This window comes from Bison bison, unplaced genomic scaffold (genome assembly GCF_000754665.1).
Source record: "Bison bison bison isolate TAMUID 2011002044 unplaced genomic scaffold, Bison_UMD1.0 scf7180017864386, whole genome shotgun sequence".
In the NCBI taxonomy this organism is placed as follows: domain Eukaryota; kingdom Metazoa; phylum Chordata; class Mammalia; order Artiodactyla; family Bovidae; genus Bison; species Bison bison.
The window spans coordinates 1,522,406-1,537,636 of NW_011494958.1; the positions used below are offsets into that span (position 1 = coordinate 1,522,406).

The window sequence follows — 15,231 nt, forward strand, 5'->3', positions numbered from 1 at the left end:
GTCCCTTGGACTGCAAGGAGATCCAACCAGTCCATTCTGAAGGAGATCAGCCCTGGCATTTCTTTGGAAGGAATGATGCTGAAGCTGAAACTCCAGTACTTTGGCCACCTCATGCAAAGAGTTGACTCATTGGAAAAGACTCTGATGCTGGGAGGGATTGGGGGCAGGAGGAAAAGGGGACGACAGAGGATGAGATGGCTGGATGGCATCACCAACTCGATGGACGTGAGTCTGAATGAACTCTGAGAGTTGGCGATGGACAGGGAGGCCTGGCATGCTGCAATTCATGGGGTCGCAAAGAGTAGGACATGACTGAGCGACGGATCTGATCTGATCTGATCTGAGGGTGGCATAGTGGTAAAGAATCTGCCTGCCCATGCAGGAGACACAAGTTTGATCCATGACCCGGGAAGATCCCATGTGTCAAGGAGCAACTAAACCTGTGGGTCACAACTGTTTAGCTTGTGCTCTAGAGCCAGGGAGCCGCAAATACTGAAGCCCGCATGCCCTGGAGCCGGTGCTCAGCAACAAGAGAAGCTACCACAGTGAGAAGCCTGCGCTGAAACTGGAGAGTGGGCCCCAGTCACCACAACTAGAGAAAGGCCTGCACAGCAGTGAAGACCCAACACAGCCAACAAATAAACTAATAAAATTAATTTTTTTAAAAGAGAGGGTTTTTTTTTTTCAGTCTAATACTATGGTGAATTACACTGATTTTTGATTATTAAAAAAGCTTGCCTACCTGGGGTAAATAGGGTTTTTATTTTTTTTAATTTAATTTTTATTTTATGTTAGAATTGATAAGAGTTTTTAAAACAGAAATTAATCAAGTTGGGTTTGAGGTTAATCTACTTGACTGTTATCACAGCACAGTGTATTAACTCATGAAAGATTTTTTTCTAAGATTTTTTCAAAAACTCAAAACTTAATTTTTCAGAGTGAAATAACCTTGAAATAGATAAATTTGTAATGATCATTAGATTGCCAAGGTTAAATGCAACGTGTTCTATTTTTCAGTCTTCTTAGAAATGAGAAAATATTTGAAGTGTCTACTTTTCATGAGTTGTTAGGCATTTCTGAACATACAATTTTTCCAGCCTGCTGCTGCTGCTGCTACTGTGTCACTTCAGTCGTGTCCAACTCTGTGCAACCCTATAGATGGCAGCCCACCAGGCTCCCCCGTCCCTGAGATTCTCCAGGCAAGAACACTGGAGTGGGTTGCCATTTCCTTCTTCAATGCATGAAAGTGAAAAGTGAAAGTGAAGTCGCTCTGTCGTGTCCGACCCTCAGCGACCCCATGGACTACAGCCTACCAGCCTCCTCCATCCTTGGGATTTTCCAGGCAAGAGTACTGGAGTGGGGTGCTATTGCTTTCTCCATTTTTCAGCCTAGGGCCAACTAATTTGCAAGATTCCGTACATTTACACAACTCTCCTCCCGCCTCTATTTGGTGAGAACATTGGCTGGGAACCAGCATAAACCCACTCCCTTTTGGAATCATTTTTCCTCCAAGGAGGCTGCAAGAACCCTGTTCTGGGTGATGCTGGTAGTCCACAGGGGGCGACATAAAAAGATTAAACAGTAATATCACCCATTAGCTACTGCTCCCAGAGAGATGCACAGGAAATATTCACTATCAAATTTCAGTTGAAACTCAGAGCAGGAGATGACTGTTCTCATCAGAAGGGAATTAAAAGACTCCCCCAGGCCTCAGAGGCAGTAAGGCTGACGGTACCACTGAGCAAGTTGCCAAAATGAGAAGGCAAACAATGAGCTTCCTGGCTGGGGACACTGAGTCCACAGCCATCAGCTGTTTCGTTAACCAGTAAATCAGGCTAAGCAGGCTGGATGGAATCCAAGGCTTTGGAAGAAATGGCATGATCAAGACTTCATCCTCAGGGATGTTAACCAAGTACCTAAGCAAGGACTAGGAATATTTGCAGTACAATGGCTAACAGTGTAGGATTTCAGAATAGGGAGACAGTGTCCGAATATTACCCACTCAATTTCTGACCTCTGTCTCTTTCTATTTTCCTTCTGAGCCTCCTTCAGCTTTCTTGTTTGGGTTATTGAGAGGCAAGGTACAAAAGGCAACTAGCACATTACTGATGCATCAGTTTGCAACCCCATGGACTGCAGCATGCCAGGCCTCCCTGTCCATTACTCAAGCTCATGTCTATTGAGTTGGTGATGCCATCCAACCATCTCACCCTCAGTCGTCCCCTTCTCCTCCTGCCTTCAATTTTTCCCAGTGTCAGGGTCTTTTCCAGTGAGTCAGTTCTTCACATCAGGTGGTCAAAGTATTGGAGTTTCAGCATCAGTCCTTCCAATGAATATTCAGGACTGATTTCCTTTAGGATAGACTGGTTGGATCGCCTTGCTGTCAACCCTCTCAAGAGTCTTCTCCAACACCACAGTTCAAAAGCATCAATTCTTTGGCACTCAGTTTTCTTTATAGTCCAACTCTCACATCCATACATGACTACTGGAAAAACCATAGCTTTGACTAGATGGACCTTTGTTGGCAAAGTAATGTCTCTGGTTTTTAATATGTTGTCTAGGTTGGTCATAACTTTTCTTCCAAGGAGTCTTTTAATTTCATGGCTGCAATCACCATCTGCAGTGAGTTTGGAGCCCCCAAAAATGAAGTCTGTCATTGTTTCCAATGGTTCCCCATCTATTTGCCATGAAGTGATAGGACCAGATGCCATGAACTTAGTTTTCTGAATGTTGAGCTTTAAGCCAACTTTTTCACTCTCCTCTTTCACTTTCAGCAAGAGGCCTTTAGTTCTTCTTTGCTTTCTGCCGTAAGAGTAGTGTTACCTGCGTATCTGAGGTTATTGATATTTCTCTTGGCAATCTTGAGTCTTCATCCAGCCCAGTGTTTCTCCCTGCATGTGTGCTGAGCTGCTTCAGTCATGTACAACATAGTTGTAAAGGAGGAAGATGCCATTCATCACCCAAGTGACTTCTAGGGACAGATTTTGTTCCATAGGAAGATTCTTTGTGTTGCCCTAGACTTTGTCAACAAAGGTCCGTCTAGTCAAAGCTATGGCTTTGTATGTAGTCATGTATGGATGTGAGAGTTGGACTATAAAGAAAGCTGAGTGCCAAAGAATTGATGCTTTTGAACTGTGGTGTTGGAGAAGACTCTTGTGAGGGTGGATAACAAGGCGATCCAACCAGTCCATCCTAAAGGAAATCAGTCCTGAATATTCATTGGAAGGACTGATGCTGAAACTCCAATACTTTGACTTGCAGAGCAAGTTGACTTGCTCTGCACCCTGCAGAACTTGGAATTCCCAAGGCAAACTGGGTGTAAAGGAGTAGAGAAGTGAATGTAAGCGAGAAAACCAGAAGTAAGAAGTAAGGCTGGTTGAAGGGCCAGTGAGAACCCCTTGTGTGAATGCACTGGCACTTCAACAGCAGAAATGCCTGAAGTTTTAAGTAAAAATTTTATTAACCTTCCCTATATATTGCACGGGTATGCAAAATTGAAACTTCATTTCTCTATAAGAACTAAATTTTGTGTGTCCTTTTTTTTTTTTTTTTTTAATGAACAGTGACAAAAATAATCTGATTCAGGGTTAGCTCAGTTAGGGTAAAATTCCATAGATGGTGGTGATCAATGATTCAGTCATTTCCTGCATACTAAGTTGCTTCAGTCATGTCCAACTCTTTGCAACCCTATGGACTGTAGTCCACCAGATTCCTCTGTCCATGGGATTTCCCAGGCAAGAATACTGGAGTGGGGGTTGTCATGCCCTCCTCCAGGGGATCTTCCCGGCCTAGGGATCGAACCCACGTCTCTTATGTCTCCTGCATTGGCAGGCAGGTTCTTTACCACTAGTGCCACCTGAGATTTTGCCCTCACTCATTGCCTATGCTTCCTCAACTCTTTTCCTCCTTTCTGCCCAGGCAGTGACCTGAGTTCCAGAATGAAGAGACTTTAACAATCATCCAGGCCAGAAGAGGATGCTGGGTCCTCAGTCAGCCTGTGTCCATCTCTGAAATGATGCTGAGCTTCACCCTCTCCCATCTGCCTCTGGATGTACCTGCTTGTGCTCAAGGGACCACTGATCTCCCAATAACCCTCCTGATGATCTGTTCCATGCAGGCCACTCTGGGTCCTGCTCACTGGGGTGGAGATCCCAGATTCCTTCATGCCCCCTGGCCTGGGTGTCATCCTCACCCCGCTCTCAGGGGCTGTCGTACTTCTCTGTCTCTGTCCCCATGAAACCCTGGCAGCCCCTGAGGCTGCCCTTGGGCCACCTGTCTGGGCATCTCTCAGATTTTTGCTGCTGCTACTTTCTCTAAGAGACTTGCAGGCTTCCCAGGCTTTGCTTTGAGAGGGAAGATCTAGTCCTTTCCCGCCTCAGGTTCTCTAAACCCATCTTGGATTTCCAGTTGTCTTCACCACTGGACTCAGCCTACGCGGGAAGTGAAGCATCAAACACTCACAGACTTACCCTCTGCCTCTTCGCTCCCCTTTGAAGTTCTTTCCCACGGCAGGAAAAGTCTTTCATCCTCTTCCTGTGTGGCTGAATATGGACTCTTCATCCTTCTCTTCACCATATATTGTTTGAGGGTAAACTTTATGTTTTTCTCCCTCGGGCTTTGGATGTTGATAATTAAAGCTCTGTTTTTGGAACTGAGAAATCATTTTTTTCCAGGTATTGTGGCTCTCGGCTCAACTCTCTGCTATTCAAGGGCTTTTGAGGTCTAATTTTTATCTGACCTCCTTTTAAGTGAAAGGTACTACAGCTGCTTGAGTAGTGGGAGGAAAGATAATGGTGAAAGGAAATGTAAGGAAATAATTCATATCTCAAGTATGAATATGAATAATTCATGTCTCAAATATTATTCACTACATTGATATGTTTTTTCAGATTGGTAGTACTGTGCTGGGTGATGTGAAATAAGCAATCCTAAAAATTAAAACAATATATCCTCAGTATCATTATATATCATCTCAAATATTTGGTCTGAGATGTTTTATGAAGAACTAGAGAAAGAATTGAATTACAAGTCTAAGATGACAAGCCATGATAGAGAGGCAATGGGACCCTAAAGCCTATGTTGAATTTCTTCCTCATATAAAAATCTGCAGAAAAATTGAAAAAGATACATGTATCCCACTGTTCATTGCAGCACTATTTAAAATAGCTAGAACATGGAAGCAACCTAGATGTCCATCGACAGATGAATGGATAAAGAAGTTGTGGTACATATACACAATGGAATATTACTCAGCCATAAAAAGGAATGCATTTGAGTCTGTTCTAATTGGGTGGATGAACCTAGAACTTTTTATACAGAGTGAAGTGAGTCAGAATGAGAAAAATAAATATCGTATATGGAATCTAGAAAAATGGTACTGAAGAATTTATTTTCAGGGCAGCAATGGAGAAACAGACATAGAGAATAGACTTATGGACATGGGGAGAGGGGAGGAGAGGGTGAGATATATGGGAAGAGTAACATGGAAACTTACATTGCCATATGTAAAATAGATAACCAATGGGAATTTGCTGTATGGTTCAGGAAACTCAAACAAGGGTTCTGTATGAACCTAGAGGGGTGATATGTGGAGGGGGATGGGAGGGAGATTCAAAAGGGAGGGGGATATATGTATACCTATGGCTGGTTCATGTTGAGGTTTGACAGAAAACAACAAAATTCTGTAAAGCAATTATCCTTCAATAAAAAAATAAGTAAATTTAATTTTAAAAAAATCTGCAGAAATGTGGGCTTGCATGGGGCCTGGACTGTGGGTTCCAGCTAATTTGATCTCAGAGAGTGAGCATATCCCAGCTGACATCTGGGTGAAAGAGGAAACGGTCAATAAAGGTTAGCTAATTATAGTAGTGGTGGAAGTACAAATCACAGTGCTAGGAAGGTTCTTGAAGAAGCCATTACCCCGTGCCAGCTGGGTGGGGAAGAACAACAGGGTTCAAGGCCACTGCAGGGGGATCTCCTTAGCAATGCTTGCCCTAGGTGAGAGAAACCGAGACTGAGCCCCTAACCCACCTTCGATCTCCTACAAATCATTACTTACGGCATAAAACAGAGCTTCAGAGGACCTCAGTGTGGTCACTGATCAACGTCTGGTTTGCTGACCTTGCAAGCAGGTGTAGTCTCTGAGCATCTTTTGAGTTGCTCTGGTTGAGTACTTTTGGATCCTCTGTAAGAGAATAAGTATATTAGTCATGGTTCTTCAGAGAAACAGAATCAACAGGAGATATATATAGTAAATGTATAGAAGCTATCGTACATATATAGTTAATATATAGAAGATACCACAGGATATATTATATACACATAGTTATATGTTAATTTTGTAATCTTAATATCCTGTATATATTTTATTATCCTCTTCCCTATTATCCTATAAAGATATCCTATTATCCTATATGTACTCCCTACATCAATTTCATATATATATATCTATGGTATCTCTGTATTTAGGTCTAGATTTATTTTGAAGAACTGGCTCATGTGATTGTGGGGCTAGGCGTCCAGAATCTGCAGGGCAGGCCAGCAGGCTGTAAATTCCAGCAGGAGTCGTTGCAGTCTTGAGCTCAAAGGCAGTCTGGAGACAGAATTTTTTGCTCTTTAGGGACCTCAGTCTTTCCTCTTAAGGTTTTCAATTAACTGGATGGAGCCCACCCACATTATGGAAGGTAATCTGCTTTTCTCAAAGTCTACTGAATTAAATGTTAATCACAGCTAAAAAAAAAAAAAAAAAGTTGCCTTCATGGCAACAAGTAGACTGCTGTTTGACCCCACAACTGGATAACTTAGCCTGGTCAAGCAGACATGTAAAGTTAGCCAGTAAAATGAGGGGTTTTGCTTTTATTTTCTTTAGAGGCAAGGACAGCAGAATTCATGACTGACATATTATTTCATCAGCCAGGTTTGAATATCAATGGAAAGATGCATGCATGCATGCTCAGTTGTTCAGTCATGTCCAACTTTTTGTGACCCTATGGACTGTAGCCCACCAGACTCCTCTGTCCATGGGATTCCCCCCGCAAGAATACTGGAGCAGGTTGCTAGCTCCTCCTCCAGGGGATCTTCCTGACTCAGGGATAGAACGTGCATCTCCTGCATTAGCAGACAGATTCTTTACTACTGCACCACTTGGGAAGCCCAAGGAAAGATGGATGAGCCTCAAACTAAAGGAGTTCATGAGAAATTCTGTGGACTCTGGACTCAAGCAGAGCTGCTTTGCAATTCAGAAAAATGTGACCTGGAACTGGGGAGAGAGGCATCCTGACCACCCCTGTGGGAAACCCAGCAAAGCCCCTCCCCTTCCAAATGGTCAACCTGGAAGTGCAAGGAAAGGAATCCCTTGGCATGCGTATCAACCTTCTCACTGAAAGCTCCAGTAGCAATGACGATAAAGAGGTTATCTCCCAGGTGGGGCTTTCGTAAGACAGAGGCTGGAGTGGAGCTTGAGGAGAACAGGTGTTCCTGGGTGTATCCAGCAAGCGTTTAGGAATGTCTAGACACTCCTGGGGGGAACATTACTGGAATTTCTGTCTGGGCAAATGGAGACATGAGCCAGTGGAAGTCATATCCACAGGCTAGAAAGACCCAAAGACTTCTGACTTACACTCCTCTTACTTTATAGACTGAGAATTCAATTAGTCTCCAGGCAATTTTTGTGAATTTCATAGAAAGTCTTACAGGTATTGCTATCTATATTTTTCTACAAACTGTTTGAACTCCACCTGATCTTTAAAGTCAAGAGTCTAGAGCTCAGGATGAGCAAAAACATGCTTAAAGCCTACCATATAGATGTATAGACAAGTGTGTTCATGTTGCACAAAATCTGGTCTTTGGTCAAACTGATTGTGTTGTTCTGAGGGTCAGTTGACTTAGCTTAATTGACTTAAAGCAGTAAGCTACCTAGTTGATAAGCAAGAGCACAAGATATGGTGTAAAAGAACTATGAATTCAAATTCCCATATCACCTTGACACCTCTGTGACCCGGGTTAGTTATTTAATGTTTAAAATCTTCATTTCTTCTCCTTATGGGCCTGTTATGAGCTTTTCACATAGTAAGGACTCGACAAACAGTAGTCGTTAACGTCACTATTGTCTATTTCATCTACCACCCTTTCCATTTTTCCCCCTTTAACTTCAACTGACATCTATTAAAGTAAGTGATAAGTATCTACTGTGATCCTTAACTCAGGTGGGCATTTGGAATGAGCGGGTATTTGTAAATATTGTTGGGGAGGGGCACCCTTTTTGTTTATTTTTGGCTGTGCTGGGTCTTTAGTTGTGGTGCCTGGGCTTTTCACTGCAGTGGCTTCTCTTGTTGCTGAGCCTGGGTTCCAGGGCACGGTGGGCTTTTTCATTAGTTGTAGCACGTGGGCTCAGAAGTTGCAGCTTCTAGGCTCTAGAGCACAGACTGAGTAGTTGTGGCCCATGGGCTTAGTTGCTCTGCAGTGTGTGGGATCTTCCAGGATCAGGGATAGAACCCGTGACTTTTGCATTTCCAGGTGATTCTTCACCACTGAGCCACTAGGGAAGCCTCAGGGACACCATTTTTGAATGTCACAATGAGTGGGGTGTTCCATGGGTATTTAGTGCCCAGAGATCAGGGATAACAGATGGTCTGTGGGTCAGACTTGCACTATGAATTAATTGTCCCACCCCCAAACACCGTTAGTGCCGATTAGTGAGAACTGTTGTGTTTTGCTTTCTGCCTATTTTGAGTTAGAAATGAGAAGTGAGGTGGAAGAGGAGATAGGCCCAGGAAGAGAGGTTTTCAAGAGCTTACAGGTGACAGGCAGTATTCCAATTGCTTTGAATTCACTATGCCTGGATTCCTCATAACAATCCAGTCATTAATTCCCATTTTACAGGTGAGGAAACTGAGGCACAGAGAAGTTAAGCACTTCCCAAGCTTATTCCCTGCGTAAGTGGGAGAGCCTGAATTCAAGACCAGGCAGTCTGGCCCTAGAGGCCGATGCTCTTATGTGGATCAGCTTCTCGAATTTGAGAACCCTGCTTATTGGAGACCTCCATCAGCTATTGTGAATAGACTGTTTTCCCTAAATCCTATGTTTTTTTTGAAATAGCCCCTCAATTAGTCTGTATTGTAACTGATAATGCAAACACAGCTTCTATGGATCAATTAGGAACACCTTTTTCTGGATACCTAACTCATGTTGAGGGTTTCCCTGGTGGCTCAGATGGTAAAGAATCTGTCTGCAATGCGGGAGGCCTGGGTTCGATCCCTGGGTTGGGAAGATCTCCTGGAGGAGGGCATGGCAACCCACTCCAGTAGTCTTGCCTGGAGAATCCCCATGGACAGAGGAGCCTGGCGAGCTACAGTCCATGGTGTCACAAAGAGTCGGACACGACTGAGTGACTAAGTACAGCACAGCACAACTCATGTTGATCATTTATATTGGAAGAGGATCATCTATTACTCCCCCCGCCCCCATGTAGAACTCAGGTATTATGGACTCAAATGTTATTCCATACTTAAATGTAATGTGCTTGGATCATCCCAAAGCCTTCTCCTGCCCACGCTGCTCCACGGAAAAACTGTTTTCCCTAAAACGGGTCCCTGGTGCCAAAAAGGTTGGGGACTACTGCAATACAGTGTAAGGAGTAGGGTGATTAGTACCATTGTTTGCAGAACATTCTGAGGAATGACCCAGAAATGTTGTCATCATTTGTGAAATCTGAGCACTAAACAACTTCTTACAGTACGACTTTTGGACTATCATTCATTCATAAGTTGGTGATTATTCACGCAGACTCTGAAAAGTGACCAAGTGGTCAGGAACGAAATTTTGAAAATAAACGTGATCGGTTTTATGGACAGAGGATCGGGTTCCTCTGTCTGCTCTGTTCAAGCTCTTGAAGCAAGTCTTTACAAGGGCAAGACAGCCAATCAATACATGCCCAATCTGAAAGCAAACGTGCGTGCTGCTCCGCACGTTAGATCCAGGTCAGAACCTTGTTAGTTCACCGTCTCGCATGAATCTTGTTCACCATTTTTCTTTACAAAAATATTCTCTCTGCCAAAGAAGATATAGAAAAATTGCCTTGCAGGGCCAGCATTCAAAATTACTCATTATCTCCACAAGAAACCTTCATGTAACCCAAGAACAACTCTTTATCTGTTTATTAAAAATCTCAAATTGTCCTGGTTACAAGATCTGTGTTTATATGCATGTTGTTAGTATTTAGCATCTGCATCTAAATTTTAAAAAGAGGGGGGTTAAGATAAGGTTTTATTAATTATGTATGACCCAAACACCAAAGACGCATCTCAGATTTTTACTAAAAGATCAGTTAAATAATTTTTATAGAACATTGGCTTTGAAGCACCATAGAACCTTCCTCAAAGCTGGATTATATTTCATAGAAAAATCTTTCAGTGTTGTTGGTTTTTTTTTAACTTGATTGTAAAAATATTGTTGCCAAAATCCTGACAGCTCAAGAGGGTGTGCCCTCCTCTTTTCTTTTTCCAGCTATTGATGCACATTCGTGATATTGTTTTTATTGTTTCCTCATGGAAAATAAGCCCAATTTTATGCTTGAAAAATGATTACTTTTCAGGAAGATTACATTTGACTTGAAATTTTAGGAAGTACATATTTAAAAGTTCTTTTAACTCTTCAGTAGTTTAAAAAAAATAAACTAAAATTTTCTCCACAAAAAAATTTGCTTTGACTCTTGACACTATGACATGCTTATTGATTATTATTTGTTTTTATTTGAAATGACCTTTTAAAGGACACATTCTTTGCAATTGTTAAAATATGTAATATAAATAGTTGTAAACTATAAAAAACCAAAATTATAATCTCCCACAAATCCACCACCCAGATGTAATTGTTATGCCTATACTTTTTCTTCTTACTTTCACACATACTCACAGACTCATTTTTTTTTGAACTTTTTTTTCTTGCTATTAAAAACAAAAAAGATTTTAAAATCTGGTATATAAAATTCCTGATTCAAGTACTTCAGGATGTCAGGAAGGTCTCCTTCACATGGTCATTTAGGATCTCAGATTCTTTGTTCTAAACTTTTTATTTTATATTGGAGGATAGCCAATTAACAAGGTTGTAATGGTTTCAGGTGGACTGCAAAGGGACTCGGCCATACATATACATGTGTCCATTCTCCCCAAACCCCTCTCCCATCCAGGCTGCCACATAACACTGAGCAGAGTTCCCTGTGCGGCACAGTAGGTCCTTGTGGGTTATCCATTCATACACACTCATTTTGAAAAACAACTCAGATCACACTGTATATACAGTTTAGTATCTGGCTTTTTGGCTTAAAATTTTGTTATAAGCATCTTTCTATGTCATTAAATATCCTTTGGGAAAAAGCTTTCAAGCTCATATAGTATTCCATATAGAGCCACACCACATTTTATTTAAAAATTCTATTTATTTTTGATCTCTAATGTTTCTAATGTTCTGTTTCACTAATCAAAACGTGTCAGGGCAGTCTTGAGTGAACTGGAACTGGGGCTCAGAAGCTTCCAGATTGTTGGCAGGCAGAAAGAATCCTGGCTCCATAGGGCTTTGTTGGAATTACTACAAATACTTTCATAGAAGCTGATGAACCTACTGAATTTACAAAAATTTGAACTGTGCACAGATACTTGCAAAAGTCTGATGATTAGGGAGCCTGTGATGATTATCAATCTGTCCCACACATGTATCTAACTCCATCTAAAGAGAGGGAAACTTATTATAGATGAAAATGGGATCAAAATGTAAAGTATATCTCAGCATCAGGGCTTGATGTCAGGGGAGCATGGTGGTTCTGGGCCCAACATTCTATTTTAAAACCTTGCCTGTTCACAGAGTTAGCACTCCTTCTATGCTGGCCCGGAGGTTCCCCTTTGGCTCCTAGAAAAAGGGCAGAGCTGCCTGCAATCCACAGTGCGCTTGTTCTCTATATCTGGTGTAGAGCAAGGCCAAAGAAGACATTGGTATTTGGCATCAACGACTTTATAAAAATCCTGGAAGTGAGGATGCTATTTCTTTGCAGAAACCCAAATGTAGCTCTCACTTGATCCTGGGTATCTAGTCTGCTTCGAGCTAAGACTTGGCTTCTATAGAGACGGGTGCCCTCCTCTATGCAGAACTTCATGGACAGCTGGGGCTTATTAGTGTTGAATAGGATTTTCCTGAGTTTATAATCATTAGCAATACTACCCTCCTGAGGAAAGAGCTCTTGGCTTCACTCCAAATCAGAAGTTTTAGCTGCCTCAGGAGAAATATAAGAATTCCGGAAAACGTCTTTCAAGTGTTTGATATGTCTCCAAATCTCCTCGGGTCGCTGAAGATCACAGCATTTTCGGAAAGTTCCCAGTGAATATCAAGTTTGGATTTAAAAATTCCAATAGCAGTATTATCTGCAGCTAGAATATCTGTGTGATTTTGCATATAAGAAAAGTTTGCAAAAACTTCTAAAGAAGAGGTTCTCCAGGAGAAGTTTGGTAATACACAACACCGTTGAAGTCTTAGAGAGATTCTATTCTGTGAAGACAGAGGGGCAACGTTTATCCAAATGGCCTGTGCTTCATCACAAACACACCAGTACCATATTTGAGGAATTAAGAATATGATCCTGAGTTCACTTATTATTTTCTGTATAATTAATATGACAAATATAGGAAGTGGATCAGTCTCCCTGAGGCTACTTTTGGCATTTCCACAGGCTCTGTTGCCATCTTATCGGTCTACTTTTCACCTCCTTGATGTTATCCTTATCATTGCTGTGGAACTTCCTATCTTCCTCCTCTGGGTCTCCCTTCAATTTCCCAGCCTCTGCCATGGTACCTTGTGCATGACCATCAGTCAGTTCATATCAGTGCTTCTTAACTAAATGAATGGCTGGTTTCACTTTCTGCCCTAGCTCAGGTCAACATAGTCAGCCATTTCAATGATGTAGTCTCTTCTCTCAGAGAAGGCAATGGCACCCCACTCCAGTACTCTTGCCTGGAAAATCCCATGGATGGAGGAGCCTGGTAGGCTGCAGTCGATGGGGTCGCTAAGAGTCGGACACGACTGAGCGACTTCACTTTCACTTTTCACTTTCATGCATTGGAGAAGGAAATGGCAATACACTCCAGTGTTCTTGCCTGGAGAATTCCAGGGACCAGGGAGCCTTGTGGGCCACCGTTTATGGGGTCGCACAGAGTCGGACATGACTGAAGTGACTTAGCAGCAGCAGCAGTCTCTTCTCTCACTCCCCACTGCCCTCCAACTCTTGCTGCTTTCTTCAATTTCTTCTGCCCCACCAGCTGGTGGTTCAGAGAATCGATGAAACATGGGGATAGAAGGCAGTTTAAGCATCAGAAAGTGCAGTGTGGCTGACTGGGGTCAACACAGCTTGTGATCCAATAAGATAGTGATTGGGGTTGGGGGTGAAGTCAGAGGATTCTTCAGGGAAATATTAGATCAAACCCAAATGTTTACTTATTTATTGAGATTTCTTTCCTTATTTTTATTTCTAGCCTATTCTATGTTAACTTATCCTAATAAATGGAATGCAATTCTTGACTCATTTTTCACCTAATGCTGATTTTATAGCTATGATGAATGGAAGCTATTTTTGTGAGCCAACCTGGAAATTTTTCTTAGCACTAGGCTATTTATATTTTTCAGATTTATATCTTTTTACTCACCAATTTGTGTTTTGGGTGCTTTAAAACACCTATGCTAATATGTAAGGTCCAAAAGACTTATATGCAAAAATTCGTCACTATAAGACATAGAAAAACCCTGAAATCACATAATTCCAAGGTTATTATCTCTTTCAGAATGTATCCCCTCAGAATGGATATAGAATTCCTAGCACTGATGGAATTCTGAGATGGAAGCTACCTTTGAGATTATGTAAGCTGGTGACTTTCTCATTTCATAAATGAGGAGCCCAAAGTCAGAGGCTGAATGGAAACCGGAGAGCTCCTGACACTATTCTTATTGTTCTTGTAATAAGAAATTATACCCTGGGTCAGTTTTGCCATATGCAAACATTAGTTTACTGAACTTGTTCTAATTGCCTCCCAGAGTGGGAGGAGGATGAAATGATAAGAGGTATGTGAAGAGGACCTGGAAGTTTAAAAACAGGTACAACATTGTATTGATTCAGTAAACATTTATTTGGAAGGTTGCAGTGCAATGTGCCTAGGATGTACTAGACAAAAAGAGATAAACAATCAATGTCTCTAGCTAAAGAATTTACAAGCCAGGTAGAAAGGGAGATGAGTAGGAGCTAGAAAAAAAAATTGGATAGATATTATTCTAAGAACTACGAACAGTTTTGTGAAATATTAGTTATGGTGAAACTTTACACACAAGTTTGCAAGGAAAAAAAGGCAGGAGGAGTGGGGCACATTTCTTCTCTTTGACTTTTCCAAATTCATAAATGGAAAAAAATAATACCTTGTAATGGATGTGGGGTGTGTGTGTGTGCATGTGCTCAGTCCTGTCAGATTCTTTGAGACCCTAGGGGACTATATATAGCCTGCCAGGCGCCTAAGTCCATGGCATTTTCCAGGCAAGAATACTAAAGTGGGTTGCCATTTCCTCCTCCAGGGGATCTTCCTGATGCAGGAATCCAGCACGCGTCTCCTGCATCGGCAGCGGGATTCTTCACCACTGAGCCACCTGGGAAGCCCTTATATAATGGATGCTTTGTGTCTGTATCTTTCAGTTCCTTTAGAGCTAAGTGAGGATGGCAAATGAGAACCCAATTTAGTGCCAGGGGAAAGCGTCACTTCCAACAGTGAAGTCACAGGTTGATGTGAGATGCCTGACTTAACAGCGCGTTCTAGGGCGCTAACACTGTTGCTACATTTCCAGCTTCGTCCCTAGTGCCTTGCCGGCTGTGCTGAAACAGTCAGAGCCCATCGGGCCACGCTGCGTCTGGAGTGCTCGTGGCAGCCTTTTTTCCTGACCCACCCTTAAGTCTCACCTATGCCGGGACGCTCTGGAAGGAAGCCGATGGGCAGTGTGGAGCAGCGCCTGGCCCCTTCTGTCCTCCAAGAGGCCACATCCGACACAAGGCCCCCATTGTGTCTCGGGGAACAGTGACCCCCACAGTCCTGCGCCGGCTGGCCTTCTCCGGGGTAAGCGAGCGGCATTGGCTCCCGCGACCCGAGCCCGGCCAGGGGAGCGGAGGCGGCGGCAGGCGGCTCAGGTTGCCGAAGCGCAGAACCGCGCGCTCTA

At 42.6% G+C, this 15,231-nt stretch overlaps 1 long non-coding RNA gene across 2 annotated transcripts in view; it reads right to left on the reverse strand.

The window, feature by feature from the left end:
- LOC105001922 overlaps positions 1 to 15,230 on the reverse strand; it is a 20,860-nt gene extending 5,630 nt beyond the window's left edge. For both annotated transcript variants that reach the window (XR_826906.1, XR_826907.1), the window contains exons 1-2: positions 14,978 to 15,230; positions 6,059 to 6,184 (exon numbers count right to left, since the gene is read on the reverse strand). This is a non-coding gene — a long non-coding RNA (uncharacterized LOC105001922). The remainder of the gene's footprint in view (positions 1 to 6,058; positions 6,185 to 14,977) is intronic.
- Position 15,231: the final 1 nt, after the last annotated feature.